Raw genomic sequence first — 17,063 nt, forward strand, 5'->3', positions numbered from 1 at the left:
TGTTGTGGCTGGTGTAGTTGTTTCAGTTGTACTAACAGTTGTGCTCTCAGTTGTAGTTTCTGGTGTAGTTGTTTCACTTGTACTAACAGTTGTGATCTCAGTTGTAGTTGCTGGTGTAGTTGTTTCAGCTGTACTAACAGTTGTGCTCTCAGTTGTTGTGGGTGGTGTAGTTGTTTCAGTTGTACCAACAGTTGTGCTCTCAGTTGTTGTGGCTGGTGTAGTTGTTTCAACTATACTAACAGTTGTGCTTTCAGTTGTTGTGGCTGGTGTAGTTGTTTCAGTTGTACTAACAGATGTGCTGTCAGTTGTTGTGGCTGGTGTAGTTGTTTCAGTTGTACTAACAGTTGTGCTCTCAGTTGTTGTGGCTGGTGTAGTTGTTTCAGCTGTACTAACAGTTGTGCTCTCAGTTGTTGTGGGTGGTGTAGTTGTTTCAGTTGTACTAACAGTTGTGCTCTCAGTTGTAGTGGCTGGTGTAGTTGTTTCAGTTGTACTAACAGTTTTGCTCTCAGTTGTTGTGGCTGGTGTAGTTGTTTCAGCTGTACTAACAGTTGTGCTCTCAGTTGTTGTGGGTGGTGTAGTTGTTTCAGTTGTACTAACAGTTGTGCTCTCAGTTGTAGTGGCTGGTGTAGTTGTTTCAGTTGTACTAACAGTTTTGCTCTCAGTTGTTGTGGCTGGTGTAGTTGTTTCAACTATACTAACAGTTGTGCTTTCAGTTGTTGTGGCTGGTGTAGTTGTTTCAGTTGTACTAACAGATGTGCTGTCAGTTGTTGTGGCTGGTGTAGTTGTTTCAGCTGTACTAACAGTTGTGATCTCAGTTGTAGTTGCTGGTGTAGTTGTTTCAGCTGTACTAACAGTTGTGCTCTCAGTTGTTGTGGGTGGTGTAGTTGTTTCAGTTGTACTAACAGTTGTGCTCTCAGATGTTGTGGCTGGTGTAGTTGTTTCAGTTGTACTAACAGTTGTGCTCTCAGTTGTTGTGGCTGGTGTAGTTGTTTCAACTATACTAACAGTTGTGCTTTCAGTTATTGTGGCTGGTGTAGTTGTTTCAGCTGTACTAACAGTTGTGCTCTCAGTTGTTGTGGCTGGTGTAGTTGTTTCAGTTGTACTAACAGTTGTTCTCTCAGTTGTAGTTGCTGGTGTAGTTGTTTCAGCTGTACTAACAGTTGTGCTCTCAGTTGTTGTGGGTGGTGTAGTTGTTTCAGTTGTACTAACAGATGTGCTGTCAGTTGTTGTGGCTGGTGTAGTTGTTTCAGCTGTACTAACAGTTGTGATCTCAGTTGTAGTTGCTGGTGTAGTTGTTTCAGCTGTACTAACAGTTGTGCTCTCAGTTGTTGTGGGTGGTGTAGTTGTTTCAGTTGTACTAACAGTTGTGCTCTCAGATGTTGTGGCTGGTGTAGTTGTTTCAGTTGTACTAACAGTTGTGCTCTCAGTTGTTGTGGCTGGTGTAGTTGTTTCAACTATACTAACAGTTGTGCTTTCAGTTATTGTGGCTGGTGTAGTTGTTTCAGCTGTACTAACAGTTGTGATCTCAGTTGTAGTTGCTGGTGTAGTTGTTTCAGTTGTACTAACAGTTGTTCTCTCAGTTGTAGTTGCTGGTGTAGTTGTTTCAGCTGTACTAACAGTTGTGCTCTCAGTTGTTGTGGGTGGTGTAGTTTCAGTTGTATTAACAGTTGTGCTCTCAGTTGTTGTGGCTGGTGTAGTTGTTTCAACTATACTAACAGTTGTGCTTTCAGTTGTTGTGGCTGTTGTAGTTGTTTCAGTTGTACTAACAGATGTGCTGTCAGTTGTTGTGGCTGGTGTAGTTGTTTCAGCTGTACTAACAGTTGTGCTCTCAGTTGTTGTGGCTGGTGTAGTTGTTTCAGCTGTACTAACAGTTGTGCTCTCAGTTGTAGTTGCTGGTGTAGTTGTTTCAGTTGTACTAACAGTTGTGCTCTCAGTTGTTGTAGCTGGTGTAGTTGTCTCAGTTGTACTAACAGTTGTGCTCTCAGTTGTTGTGGCTGGTGTAGTTGTTTCAGTTGTACTAACAGTTATGCTCTCAGTTGTTGTGGCTGGTGTAGTTGTGTCAGATGTACTAACGGTTGTGCTCTCAGTTGTTGTGGCTGGTGTAGTTGTTTCAGTTGTAGTAAAAGTTGTGCTCTCAGTTGTTGTGGGTGGTGTAGTTGTTTCAGCTGTACTAGCAGTTGTGCTCTCAGTTGTTGTGGCTGGTGTAGTTGTTTCAGCTGTACTAACAGTTATGCTCTCAGTTGTTGTGGCTGGTGTAGTTGTCTCAGATGTACTAACGATTGTGCTCTCAGTTGTTGTGGCTGGTGTAGTTGTTTCAGTTGTAGTAAAAGTTGTGCTCTCAGTTGTTGTGGGTGGTGTAGTTGTTTCAGCTGTACTAACAGTTGTGCTCTCAGTTGTTGTGGCTGGTGTAGTTGTTTCAGCTGTACTAACAGTTGTGCTCTCAGTTGTAGTGGCTGGTGTAGTTGTTTCAGTTGTACTAACAGTTGTGCTCTCAGTTGTTGTGGCTGGTGTAGTTGTCTCAGTTGTACTAACAGTTGTGCTCTCAGTTGTTGTGGCTGGTGTAGTTGTTTCAGTTGTGCTAACAGTTGTGATCTCAGTTGTTGTGGCTGGTGTAGTTGTCTCAGTTGTACTAACAGTTGTGCTCTCAGTTGTTGTGGCTGGTGTAGTTGTCTCAGTTGTACTAACAGTTGTGCTCTCAGTTGTTGTGGCTGGTGTAGTTGTCTCAGTTGTACTAACAGTTGTGCTCTCAGTTGTTGTGGCTGGTGTAGTTGTCTCAGTTGTACTAACAGTTGTGCTCTCAGTTGTTGTGGCTGGTGTAGTTGTCTCAGTTGTACCAACAGTTGTGCTCTCAGTTGTTGTGGCTGGTGTAGTTGTTTCAGTTGTACTAACAGTGTTGCTCTCAGTTGTTGTGGCTGGTGTAGTTGTTTCAGCTCTACTAACAGTTGTGCTCTCAGTTGTTGTGGCTGGTGTAGTTGTTTCAGTTGTACTAACAGTTGTTCTCTCAGTTGTAGTTGCTGGTGTAGTTGTTTCAGCTGTACTAACAGTTGTGCTCTCAGTTGTTGTGGGTGGTGTAGTTGTTTCAGTTGTACTAACAGTTGTGCTCTCAGTTGTTGTGGCTGGTGTAGTTGTTTCACTTGTACTAACAGTTGTGCTCTCAGTTGTTGTAGCTGGTGTAGTTGTCTCAGTTATACTAACTGTTGTGCTCTCAGTTGTTGTGGCTGGTGTAGTTGTTTCAGTTGTACTAACAGTTGTGCTCTCAGTTGTTGTGGCTGGTGTAGTTGTTTCAGTTGTACTAACAGTTGTGCTCTCAGTTGTTGTGACTGGTGTAGTTGTTTCACTTGTTCTAACAGTTGTGCTCTCAGTTGTTGTGGCTGGTGTAGTTGTTTCAGTTGTACTAACAGCTGTGCTCTCAGTTGTTGTGGCTGGTGTAGTTGTTTCACTTGTACTAACAGTTGTGCTCTCAGTTGTTGTGGCTGGTGTAGTTGTCTCAGTTGTACTAACAGTTGTGCTCTCAGTTGTTTTGGCTGGTGTAGTTGTTTCAGTTGTACTAACAGTTGTGCTCTCAGTTGTTGTGGCTGGTGTAGTTGTCTCAGTTGTACTAACAGTTGTGCTCTCAGTTGTTGTGGCTGGTGTAGTTGTCTCAGTTGTACTAACAGTTGTGCTCTCAGTTGTTTTGGCTGGTGTAGTTGTTTCAGTTGTACTAACAGTTGTGCTCTCAGTTGTTGTGGCTGGTGTAGTTGTCTCAGTTGTACTAACACTTGTGCTCTCAGTTGTTGTGGCTGGTGTAGTTGTTTCAGTTGTACTAACAGTTGTGCTCTCAGTTGTTGTGGCTGGTGTAGTTGTTTCAGTTGTACTAACAGTTGTGCTCTCAGTTGTTGTGGCTATTGTAGTTGTCTCAGTTGTTCTAACTGTTGTGCTCTCAGTTGTTGTGGCTGGTGTAGTTGTTTCAGCTGTACTTTTAGTTGTGCTCTCAGATGTTGTGGCTGGTGTAGTTGTTTCACTTGTACTAACAGTTGTGCTCTCAGTTGTTGTGGCTGGTGTTGTTGTCTCAGTTGTACTAACAGTTGTGCTCTCAGTTGTTGTGGCTGGTGTAGTTGTTTCACTTGTACTAACAGTTGTGCTCTCAGGCGTTGTGGCTGATGACAATGCTGTTGTTGTTGCTGCAGGTTTAAGGGTAGGGATATGGTTATAAATACATTTTTGGACCGTAATGTTTTTCCAGGATCATCAAAATATGTTGACCCTGGAATGTGTCTAACTCTGCAAAAATCAGGATGTGCAAGAGTAACTATGAAACTATTTGATTAAGGTAGGTTCTTTTTTCAAAATCTTAATCCACACAAGCTGTATACATTTGACAAGAATCAGCCACAAGGTGGCGTTATAATATTTACAATCTAAAGAACACTACGTGCTAATCTCTAAATTCTTCTTGTCTATTAATTTTTTAATGTGCCTAAATACATACCGTCCTTGTCAAAAGTTTACATACACCTTGCAGAATATTCAAAATGTTAATTATTTTAACAAAATAAGAGAGATCATACAAAATGCATGTTATTTTTTCATTTAGTACTGTCCTGAATGAGATATTTTACATAAAATACTTTTACATATAGTCCACAAGACGAAATAAAAGTTGAATTTATAAAAATGACCCCGTTCAAAAGTTTACGTACACTTGATTCTTACTATTATGTGTCGTTACCTTGAGGAGCCGCATTTGGGTTTCGTTAGCTGTGTCCCAATGTTGAAGGCTGCATCCTTCGAAGGACGCAGACTTCAAGGATGCAGCCTATGCGTCCTCTGAAGGACGCACCATGTAGCCTTCCTAGGATTTCCTAATTGTGTAACCAGGTGTTCCAGATCACCGCTCCTGGCGCCAAGCAACGGTGCGAGAGGACAGCTGCTATCCTGATCATTCATTTTGATAACTGAGTAAACAACTATGGAGCCAGAATTGGCTATTGTCATTTTTATGTTTTATATTTTACTGGAGGACATGGTGAGGATTTTTTAGCCCCGGCGCTGCCGGATCATGTATTTTCGGTTTAGCCCTGTTTGAATACAAAACCCAATTGAATATAAAAAACTTTAAAAAACTTATGGATAGTGGAAATATGCACTCTAACACTCTGGAGATCATCCCAGATGATGTCCCACCAGCAGGAGGCCTTACCAGGGGCAGCCCATCCCGGTCCAGCAGCTCAGCTCAATAGAGTCAAAATCTTTTTTTTCTTATTTTATGTATTGTAAAATTAAATGTTTATGTTGATTTTGATATGTTTAACGTATTTTGTAAATGGTTGGAAAAAGTACTTTAATGTAGCCTAAAGAACAAATGATTTTCATTTACCAATTTTATTTGAAAAAATAAAAAGGTATAGAATTTGTTTCATGCAGAAATTATGACTGTCATTACAAAAATAAACAATGTCCAGAACAATTCATTCTCTTTTATTTACACAATTAAAGTTGCATAAAAATAAATGTACATAATTTTTCTTTTAAAAAAATAAAAGTGAAAAAAGTTAAACAAGAATATGTAGAATATATATATATTTTTCAAACATTCTCTCAAGAAGAGAAAACAGCCTGTCCATCCTCTCCCTTCTTTCCTGTGCACTCCTCGCCTCTGCCTCCCTCTGTAGTTGCATTTCTTCTCTGATCAAGTCCAAAAACTCGTCCTGTCTCGCCGCTTTCGTGCTGGTGCTCCTCCTCACTGTGGGCACCCACTACTGAACTCGGCCCTGGTGTGTCCTCAGGGATTGAGGCGATGAGGACAGGGGGGTTGGTGCAATGCCTCTGTCCAAACACCTCATCCATGAGGACAAACCAGGGCCAAGTGTCAGCAGTGGGTTTCCCACTCACACCCTCTCCTGTCCCAGGACACTTGCAATCCTAAAGGCAGAGCAAATGAACCATGGCTTGTTAACAACAACAGGACAATACATTTCAGCAAAGATGTGTGTATTACATTTCTTTATATATATATATATATATATATATATATATATATATATATATATATATATAGATCCATATATATAGACCCATTTTTTCCTGAATTGTTCTAAAAAAGCAGAAAAGGGTACTTAACACAGAGGAGCAATCTTAAGTGCATTGTTAACACTGCAAAATATGACACATCAAGACATGCATACAAAATACTTAAGAAATCATATTTCTGTATACTAAATTTGGTTAAAACCACATAGCTTGCATGACAGCACTACAAAAACACATAAAAGTGAAACCCCATTGCCTTATCTACTGCTTTTCTTATTGTTTTGGGCTTTATTGGGTGAGTGATATTTCTTATAATACACAAGTGCAAATATTACAAATAGGTCGTTAAACTAATAACGTTATTACCACAAGTTTTGCCTAAAACTACCTGATAAATGTAGCCACGCAATGGTGACGAAGGAGTTAAGAAGTTTATAAGAAACTTTAACTCTGGTTTCGCTAGCTATTTGAGTAAATGAAAACATAATACTTACATTTAAATGTGCATTTGCTGTCCACCACCGATCTCTAGTCTCGGCCGCCTTTAAAAATAAATAAATAAATGCTGTCGTCAACGGCGCGCAATGACTTATGGGGGTAGGATAGGCCGCTAAGTGTCCATTTATGTATCCTTCTTTTCACGGGGAAACGAAGGGTGCATTTGGCGTCGCTTTTGAATCAGGGAAGCCTTCGTCGCGGCGCGATGACGCAACCGGCCTTCAAATACGGCCATCCGGCCTTCAAATACGGCTTCGAAGGATGCAGCCTTCACTTTGGGACACAGCTCATGAGTCCCTGGTTTTCCCTGAGAAGTTAAACTGGCCAATTGCGTTAGGAGTTAAGAATATCATCAGAACTATATCCTCAGTATCTCCTCACTTCAGATCTTGAAGTGAGAAAAAAAATACCACAAAAATAATATTTGTTTTGTTTTTAATTCATTAATTGAATTATTAATTAATTAATAATTCACTTACAGATAAAAATCCATATTATAATAAAAGTTCTCCTCTCCATCCTGGTAAAGGTCAAGTGGTGAAGAAGAGTCTGGAAAGTAAGCAATATATCACTGAAAAAATTTTTTTTATACATACACATTTTCCATCATCAAAGAGATGTTGGATGAAAACAAAGCACAAACATATAAAAACATCACTGCAGACTAGGAACAACCAGTGGCGGTTCATACAACTGTCAGCTAGAATAACCCTAAACTTCAAACAATACTTTAATATTGAAACAATTTCACAAAATTTTACACCGAATCAGAAGTAGTAGCAAAGTATCTGTTAAAAGTGTTACAGAATTTTAAAAATTCAAGTCCTTGTGTAAAAAGAAGAAATTCATCTTGAGAACCTTACAGAATACATTTACAGGACACATTCTACACACTTCTACTTTAATCATACAGACTACAGCATATCTACACAGCTAAGTGTTTTTTTCTAATTACAGAAATGTATTGTTACAATTTCCCGCTTTCTTCATAATTAATAACACAAACATCTATAATAATAATATAACAATAAAAAAGCCCTTACCAATCCTTGAGCAAATATATTGAACACTGAAATGTAAAAAGAAAATTGTTATTCCACTGTTGGCTCAAGTGCTTCAAGTCCACGTTATGCTGTGCTCAAGATTTAGACTCACCTGTGTCAATACTGCCTCTTAAATAGAATGTGGCAACCTGACGGAGGTGTTTTTTTTCTTGTTTTGTTTTTTGCCTTCATTGAAATGCACAAATAAGCTATTGGAATGCTTCTTGGCTGAGGCTTTGATTTTTGATTTTTTTTGTTTTTGTTTTTTGCATTGTTCATGCGTCAACAGTATGTATTGTTTGCACACTAATTAATTACAGCTGTGGTGATTCTAAAGAAAATATCCCAGGTTTATAAATAGAGGATGTTAAGCAACTTGACATGCCCTCTCTCTAAAAGGTTAATACAACAAATCTAAATGTGACAGTATTATATGATATGGAATTTTTATAATTCGTAAATTGTGTTGAGATTGCTACTGTCTAGAGGTTTTTTTTTTTTTCTTTTTTTTTAGACTTGCTGCTGTTGTTGTTTTTGTTGACACTTTTATATTTTTTGTGATGTCAGAAGCTTATCTTGTTTGCTGATTGTCATTATTATTGAGACACAAAGATTATATTTTTTATCTAATTGTAACTTAAAAAGTAAGTGAAAAAATTAAATGATAAATTAAAATTTCTGTCATGAAAGAAAAAATATGCTTAATCCATATTGCCTTGTTTTTTTTTTTTTTTTTTTTTTTTTTTATGATGCTTTGAATTCCTTTTCGGCATAATTATCTTGTCATTAATGTTTTATGACAATCAAGCACCCATATTGGAAATATATCTTAATCTATACACATTTAGCTTATGCTACCAAAAGACATTGATTAACCTTAAAAATGAGATTGAGGATCATTTTCCATTTATGCCAATATTTTATATATGTATATTACAAACATAAAAAAAATGATTTAGATAAACAGTCTATTCTTTTTTAATGATACAGGACAAATTACAAGCCTACATTTAGAGTTTTCTTTGAATTAAACAATAAACAAAAAGCTATACAAAAATCTGTAAGACTTGGATTGATGTCAGGTGTGAGCATACATGCATGTTTTCATTTAGATCATCATGAAGCTCATTTGCATTTGCATGTTTATTTTTCCTACGTCAAACCTTCATGCTTGCTACTCATTAGAGATGTCAAAAGACACCTGGTTAACCAAAGCATTCTTCACATTCACTTCTTGTGGGAATGTTTCCCGATTTTGAAAGTAATGCACAGGTACTCTCTAAACGAGTTTGTCAGTTTCTTATTGATCGGTAGTGCATTAACTGGTGTCTTCATATTGTGTAATTTGTTTGCAATTTTGACCTAGTTTAAATCTCATTAAAATAATTATTAGGACATTAAACATTTCTGTAACATTTCAGAGATATTTATTGAATATAAGTATTGAAATAGATTTTTAAAATATGTAACAAGCAATAAGCAACTATACAAGTCATAAAAGAAGCATAAATAAGTTTAGTCTTAAGGTAATTTCGGTTGAAGTGTCACATTGCTTAAGTAAAGTAAAATCAAGTAGTTGTCGTTCATGACATTACAATCAAGTCTCAGAAATGAATAGATGGGTGTGGTGGGTGTAACTGTGAACCACTCTCCACTTTAGACTTCTTTAAACTACACATTTGATGTGGTGGACACAGATGATGTGAAACCAGGCCTCGGAGAAGTGCTTTATATTGAATAATATAATATAATATAATATAATATAATATAATATAATATAATATAATATAATATAATATAATATAATATAATATATCATTTTTATCCAGTAGCAATGATTATTCACAATATTATTCTAATACAGTGTAGGATTACAAATTAGAGAATCTGTTTAAGATCTGCTGCTCTCATGTCCTTACATAACATAACATAAAAAACTAAGGTAGAGTACACTGAATTTAGCAAGGTTATGATGATGATGATATCAGCTGCTAAGCAAAGTTTCCAGCAATAGATTCCTGCCAGTCCTGTTCTCTTTATTGTAAGTTAAATGAGTCAGATTACTGAGACTCACACCCTTTGTCTTTAAATGGCTTTTGGAGCCCCGTGTCCCAGTCGTTGAATAGTTATGCTGATTTGATTGGGATTGGTAACACTCTGGAGTCTAGGGCGGGTTCCTAAACCTGGACACTTCATTTGCATGCGTCTCCATATCTAAGCACTTCCCACTAAAATCTATATAAACTACAATGTACACTGTCTTAGTTAGACTTGATGACTGCAGCCACCAACAGCTCGTCCTCTCAATAATGAATCCTGCTGAAGATACAAGGGACTCATAAATTTTGGGGCATCTCGCCCGGGGGGGCGGGGTTACGTCCTGCGTCACATCTCTCATGCGGGTTCTCGTCGACCAGGGTCAGCGCGCACCATAGCGCACACAGGCAGGCACAGAACTAGCTAGCGAACCTAGGTCTTAAATCGAATAAGTTATGTTTTTTTACTACACGTTTTTTGATGGAAAAGTGATGTTTAATTTCCATAGTCTTTGTTTAGTGAACCTAGTTACCTAGCTACCAAGGGTTTAAGTTGTACAAGATGTGCTGTAGCCTTAATTACAATGGCCACGTCGCGTTTCATATTAATGCATGTTAACATGTCTAGTTGGCATCACCATCAGAGTACATCCTCAACCACTATGGAAAGCACCCTGTCACAGACTCCTACGCTTCAGGAGGCCTGTCCATGCGCTGGGTGCACAGGGGTGTCTCTCACACACCCCACCACTACCATACCTCTCCTTCCTGTGGAGATCCACATGCTAGGGCTTCACCCATCTCTGGCAACACTCACACAGGGGGTCATCTAACTGGTGGGCCTCCAACGGCTGAAACCTGACACGCCTCTCAAGACCTCACGGTAAGCCATCCTACTCCTGACACCTGTAGGGAAAAGACAGAGCTGTCATGACACCTGGCTTTGAACCCCCAGACCTCCAGTTTGACCACAACGCTGAAGAACCAGACTCATTCACAGGGCAGTCACAAGACATAGTGAAGCAGTGTGGCTGTGCTGATCCTTCAGTACAGGTCCTATTCACCAGGCTTCTTGACCCAGGCGTTGCTTGTGTTGCCCATGGAAGCATGAGAGACTTGTCTGTCTGTCAGGAGACCTGGTGCGCCTTCTGTGTTGCTCGAAGCCGGAAGAGGATCGAGTCCTACAACATGTGAAGAAGAGCTTAGGGTTAGGACTTAAAGTGTGCAAATATAATTAAGTCCTACCTGTTACAGATAGCAATGGGAGCAATGGACAACTGGACCAATGGCTTAATGTTAACATTTTAACAAAATATAACCAGCAGAAAAATAACATACCCTGGTTTCATTTCCTTTTCTTGGTTTTTGCTACCCTTCGTTTATTAGCTGGAAGAGCCCGAAGAACTTCAGAGTCCTTTCTAACCATAACTATTTCCTTTTGGTTATTTAACATGAGGCCATTTTCTCTTCTGCACTGGGTTACAAATGATTTTCTTAGATTGATCAGTACTTCTGTTGACCTTGTGAGAGTTTCCAGGTCGTTGCATAAATATGTGTCATCACTAAACATCTTTAGTTCTTCTCTCAATTTAAGTTGTGCAGATTTGATCCGCTGTGGCATAATGTCTTTTAGGCTCACTGCTCCTTCATCGTGCACCCGGCAGCCTACTCCATCTTCCAGGCTCTCTGCCCCTTCGTCGTGCACCAGGCTCTCTGTTCCATCTTCTGTGCTCTCTGCCCCTCGGCTTCCAACTTGCATCAGGCTCTGTGCTTCTCCATTCTCCAGGCTCTGTGCTCCACTGGATCCATCTACCCCTCTTACATCGTCAAATGTATCAAGTGTCAGATATGGAGACAGTGTGTAAATAAGGGGCAGGGAATCCCATGAGTGCTTTGTGTTACTAAAAATGGCAAAAATGTGCTTGCAGGGAAGGTAAGAAAGTTGAAAAGCTTCACATTCACAAGACGGCTTTGTGAGGTCCACAGAATGAAATGTGTTTGACTGCTCACTCCTGACAAGACATGTACCATCATTTCTCTCCACTATATCCTGGGCACTGAAATGGGAAGCTGCAGTGATGTTCTTCAGACAGTGTAGGACAATTTCTCTCGGACGGTTTTGGAGAAAGGCTGGTACATCCTTGCTGTATGCTTTGTGGCATGTTCTATACCGGTAATTTAGGCTCTCGTAGCCTTTGTTTTTTTCTGGGATGAATTGTGTTACAATAGTTTCGACGAGAGAACACACTGTCCCAGTGCCAGAGATCTTTAAATAAATGCTTTGAGATTTTTGTTAATTGTTTCCACGCCATTGTTTGTGGTCACTGAAACATTGAAGCCGTCTGGAGCATAAGCTCTGCACCATTTCTGAAAAGGAACCAGAAGAACACTTAATAATTCAATCTAAAAATATATAACACCCCCCTCCCTTTGGATTCAGTACTCAGAATTATTTTGTTGAAGTCTTGAATTTCCCCTTGGGGATCAATAAAGTATCTATCTATCTATCTATCTATCTATCTATCTATCTATCTATCTATCTATCTATCTATCTATCTATCTATCTATCTATCTATCTTAACTAACCACCAACTCACCCTTTCTTCTTTAGAAATGTTCATCTATTAGCCTAGTTAATCCTAGCACTTGACAATATTACCTCTTTGATGGAAATCCACCACTGTTCGACGTACGTCCTCACTTTTTCACTGTCTTGGTATATTCTACTCTCCCTTAAATTCTCTATCGCTACCAAGCAGCTCTCTTCTGTTCTGGCCCAAGCAATGCTGCGAAGAAGATGTAACAGTTCTCCCTGTTCCCTGTCGGCAAGGCTATTCTTCCCTAAAGTCACAATTATTTGGTCATTAAATCAGTAATTCGCATTGTATTTCACAATTAAACAAAACATATTCATTACATCTACTTATTCCACTGCTTGGTTGAATTTCCCATTGTCCTACGTAATTTAGAACAACCATTAACATTATGTTATTTGAACACCTATGAAGTAGATCCATATTTTTGGCCGTATCACACTTGTATATTACTTCGCCGAACTCATTGTGAAGTTTAAATTAACTGTCACGTTGTATCCAAACTGTAAAATGCAGACGTTCAGAACATAGCAACATTGTAGAATATGACAGAGGTGGCTTTTAGCTAGATGGATGGCAGCAGGCTAAATAAAATAGCGATGTTTCAAAGCTAAAGTTCATCAGAATCTTGGGATACGCCCGCTTGACAACGGGAGAGATAGAACTAACGACTGGCCTTTGGCCGTAGCAACCATCCATTTAGAATTAGTAACGGCAGTTTGTCCTGCAAGTTGAGAAATTAGTTGATATGTGTCGGAAGAAAGTAGTTCTACAAACAAGACCGTTTTAGCGATTAAAACATTTAAATTGTAACATGAAATGAACACAGCGCAAGTGGCAACAGTGGAATAAGCGGGATAATGGACTCCACGGTGGTCTGTTAACATAAACTAATGCACTTACGAGGTTTAAACGGCCCTCCGCTTTGCGTCGGGGCCGTCTTACAACCTCGACCGTGCATTAATTTATGTTAACAGACCACCGTGTCATCCATTATCCCTTACATAGAACAGGTTTTACTCAGGATTTTAAGATATTTTTAACTACATAGTGAGTGTGTGAGTGTGTGTGTGTGTGTGTGTGTGTGTGTGTGTGTGTGTGTGTGTGTGTGTGTGTGTGTATGTGTGTGTGTGTGTGTGTGTGTGTGTGTGTGTGTGTGTGTGTGTGTGTGTGTGTGCCTATCTAGACTTGGAGCCAGGACTCACCATCTTTTGTCCACCTGAGCCAGGCCTGTTCCCGGTGGAAGGTGCACAGGTGTGTCTCCGCTGTAGGGAATACCTGGGCAATGGCCTGCATTTCCTGTTCACTGTAATAATAATAATAATAATAATAATGATGATGCATTGTATTGTGTAGCTCTTTACATCTGAAACAGATCTCAAAGTGCTGCAGTAAGTATTAGCTAAGAAATGACAAACAACAAAAACATGCTGAAAAACAAAGTAGAACTAAACAGATATCATAATCTAGCAGAAGGCTCTAGGGAAAATAGGGGGGTTTTAGGCCACGTTTAAGCATTAGTCTGTGGTACCCTAACCTGTAGTCAGTCATGAAATATCTTGGTCTCCACTCAGGGTTCCATCTCTTCAGGAGTTCAAGGGCTTCTGTGATTGATCTGGTTGTTTCAGTCTCGCATATGAATTCCGCAACAGGTTTATAACCCACATTTGTTCTCACAACCAAAAAAAAAAAAGAGGTAAAGAGTATTTTGAAGTTTTATAGGTTGCATCAAGTAAAACCATGTCCCCGTATCGCTGAAGGAGCCTGGCTTGCTTTTGGTTTTGGTGGACAAAGAGGAACTGATTTGATTGTCCATCTTCTCCAGCGGTGCACTTTCTGAAGAAAAAGTGATTACCCTGCCCTTCCTCCACCCATTGAGCAATCTTTCTTTCTAGGTTTTCCTGGTCAAGTGCGGAGTACCGGCCTGCCACTAAGGCTATGTGTATGTGGCTCTGTATGTTTGAAGGAAAGTAGGCCTGGTCTTCCTCAAAAGGTCTCTGCTGGTCATTGGGACACAGGTCCTTCAATACATACTGTTTTAGGGCTCTTTTAACAAATGCGACAGATGTAATACCCAATCCCACCATCTCATGTATTTTATCCCGCACTTTGGGATGAATTTGCCTCCCAAAGCAACACCCTTTGTCGATAATGTGATTCAAATGAGCTTCTACCAGCGGAATCCGGACATGTATGAAGGAAGATGTTGGTGGACTCCCCTGAGCCAAATCCTCTTTTAGCCTTTTCATAGCCTCTTCTTTTGTAGTTCTGGAGGCATCGCCTTTTACACTGTATGTGTCATATCTAAAATATAAAAAAACTATGTTAATGACTCTCATCCCTTTGACCATTCTTGTGAAAACACACTTCAAATCATCCTCTGACTCACTACCCTCACAGCTTCTTGCTGTGGGCAGATCCAAGGCAGATCTATAAAACATTAATATTTCGTTAACACAAACCAGGGGTGCAAACCAGATGAGGCTTCTGTAAGACTACAGGGGTGAGAAGTTTAAAAAAAGTCTTACAATAACTATTTTCACCAAAAGAGGACAGGTTTGCACGTAATTTGAAGTTGGCCAAGATTACCTAACGTTAGCATTTTAAACCAAGTTAGCTAGCAGTAAATTATACTGTAATAATTACGTTTAGAAAAGTCTTACAATAACTATGGTCACCGAAAGAGGACAGGTTTGCACCACGTAATTTGAAGTTGGTCAAGATTACTCTATCTAGCTAATCTATCTAACTCTATCTAACAGTCGAAATCTTAACTAAACAGGAAAACAATAAAATAAAAACTTACCCTCCATCGTGCAAAAAGATGTACACAGGGTAACGTTAACTTCCCACTCAACAGACGAGTCCAGAGACGGTTGGAAAAACTATAGAATCTTTGACGGGTCCCCGCTGGTGCGCGCTGACCCTAGTCGACGAGAACCCGCATGAGAGATGTGGCGCAGGATGTAACCCCGCCCCCCGGGCGAGATGCCCCATACAACCAAATCTCCTGGTCTTCTATTCTGAGTTTCCTAGTAACAGTAATCTTTACTTTACCTCACAAACCTTCATCAGCACTACGTTTCCATTCTCACACATTGTGGATCTGCAATACAAAGAAAATTTTAAGATGAACTGCACAAATTACTGATTGTCGGTTTTTAATGAAGCTTTTAATTATGTTAGCAATGACTAATGCATAATTTTGCTGATTTTAACATTGGGATGTCTAATGCTATTCTGACTTATTTACACTGTTAAAGAGTTGAATTTTCATGCTAAACAAGGCCAAAGTTCCAAAAAATGAGTTGGACGTAAGTTTCAGAAAGTTTTTTTTCGAGTATGGTACTGAATGATATCATAAAGAGCGGAAGTCCTTGTATGGGCACGGCACGCCTCTAGGAGCTTGACTGTTTTCGGAAAGAATCGGTACAGCTGTATTAGTCTTTTATAAATCTGCTAAAACTAAAGACTCTTTGGAGATATGGAGGATGCAATACTACACTATTTTTACAAAGCGGCTTTACATTGATAATAGGAAATTAAAGTAACAGAGATTGTTTTGGCTTTATAGCAGCTCTAGAATAAAGTTATTGTCCAGCTAAAGTTAGTTTTAACTGATTCACTTCCATTGCAACGATCATTAGCTATTAACTTAGGGGCAGCTTACATGACACCGTTTTAACAGAAAACTCTTAAAGTCCCTGTAAAGGCAATTCTAAAAGAAATTCTAAACACATTAAAAATGTTAGAAATGTTATGCTTAAACATATTACAAAGACTGTGAACTGTGAAGTACTGAATTGTGGAGTTAGACCGTTAAACAGTTTTTCACCATTGCTGTGTTCCGGATTTTTTGGGCGGGGCTAAAACGGGGGCTCGATGACGCACTGGAGCCCCTGAGCTCCTGGACACGCCCATACTTGATGACGCACTGGAGCCCCTGAGGCTGCCCCCTCGCCTATCAGTTCGCCGCTCAATCGCAAGTTACTGTCAGTATTATTTACTTCAGCCTACAGTTTGCTAGCTAGCTATGCCTTCGTCACGGAAATGCATATTACCTGGATGCGATCACTTACAAAACAGATCGGCGTCCTCATTTAAATTTCCGAACAACGATCACATCAACAAGAGGTGGATTAATTTTGTGAAGAGCCACCTTGATGGAGAGCTGATCGAGGATCACCACCAACACCCGCCTCTGTAGTGATCATTTTACACAGGATAGTTTTATAAACTTTCGTCGGAGACAACTGGAATACCCTGATAATACGCTGTTACTGGTAAATGGGGCCGAGCCGACTATCTCCCGCCTCGGCTTTCATCCTCCCGTCGCGCCGACAACTGGTGCCATCATCGGCAGTGCGTGCCCGCGAGTCATCTTTCCCGCGAGTGGGCATGGTTTCAGCGCAGCCAGCGGACACGCCACCAGCGTTTGAGAGCAGTGACCACTGCTAATTTTTTCAAGATTTTGATAGCTTATTTTATTTACTTGGCTGCTTTTTTTTATCATTCAAATTTGGCTGGGTGGCTAATAACACATTTTTCTGTGGTGTGACAAACTCAGAACACATACTTAATTTTGACTTTACAGGGACTTTAAGTTCTTTCTGCGCAAACTTCAAAAACGCGAACCAGTGAGAACGCTGATGGCGTGCACATGCACACCACGAGTTCAGTCTATAGGTATGTGCGTTTGAGTATATGTGCGCAGGCGTGTAGTCCTATACAAATCAACCCTCAACAAACCACCTGTCTGGCCTTTATAATACAGAATACAAAATTTATATAGAATACAGAATTTTTATCGCTTTCGCGTAGCCATGCAAACCGGAATTATCCCGACAATGCTTTATCTGTAGAGAGGTAAAGGGAGGGGAGGG

At 39.7% G+C, this 17,063-nt stretch overlaps 1 protein-coding gene across 1 annotated transcript in view; it reads left to right on the forward strand.

The window, feature by feature from the left end:
• Positions 1-4,265: 4,265 nt before the first annotated feature.
• The window catches only part of LOC307150696 (heparan sulfate glucosamine 3-O-sulfotransferase 3B1-like), a 132,968-nt gene continuing 120,170 nt past the window's right edge, over positions 4,266-17,063 (forward strand). Inside the window, exon 1 of the mRNA XM_079858129.1 lies at positions 4,266-4,309. The gene's annotated coding sequence lies outside the window, so the exon portion shown is untranslated. The remainder of the gene's footprint in view (positions 4,310-17,063) is intronic.

The sequence above is a fragment of the Squalius cephalus genome, assembly GCF_949319135.1.
Source record: "Squalius cephalus genome assembly, chromosome: 2".
Classification (NCBI taxonomy): Eukaryota; Metazoa; Chordata; class Actinopteri; order Cypriniformes; family Leuciscidae; genus Squalius; species Squalius cephalus.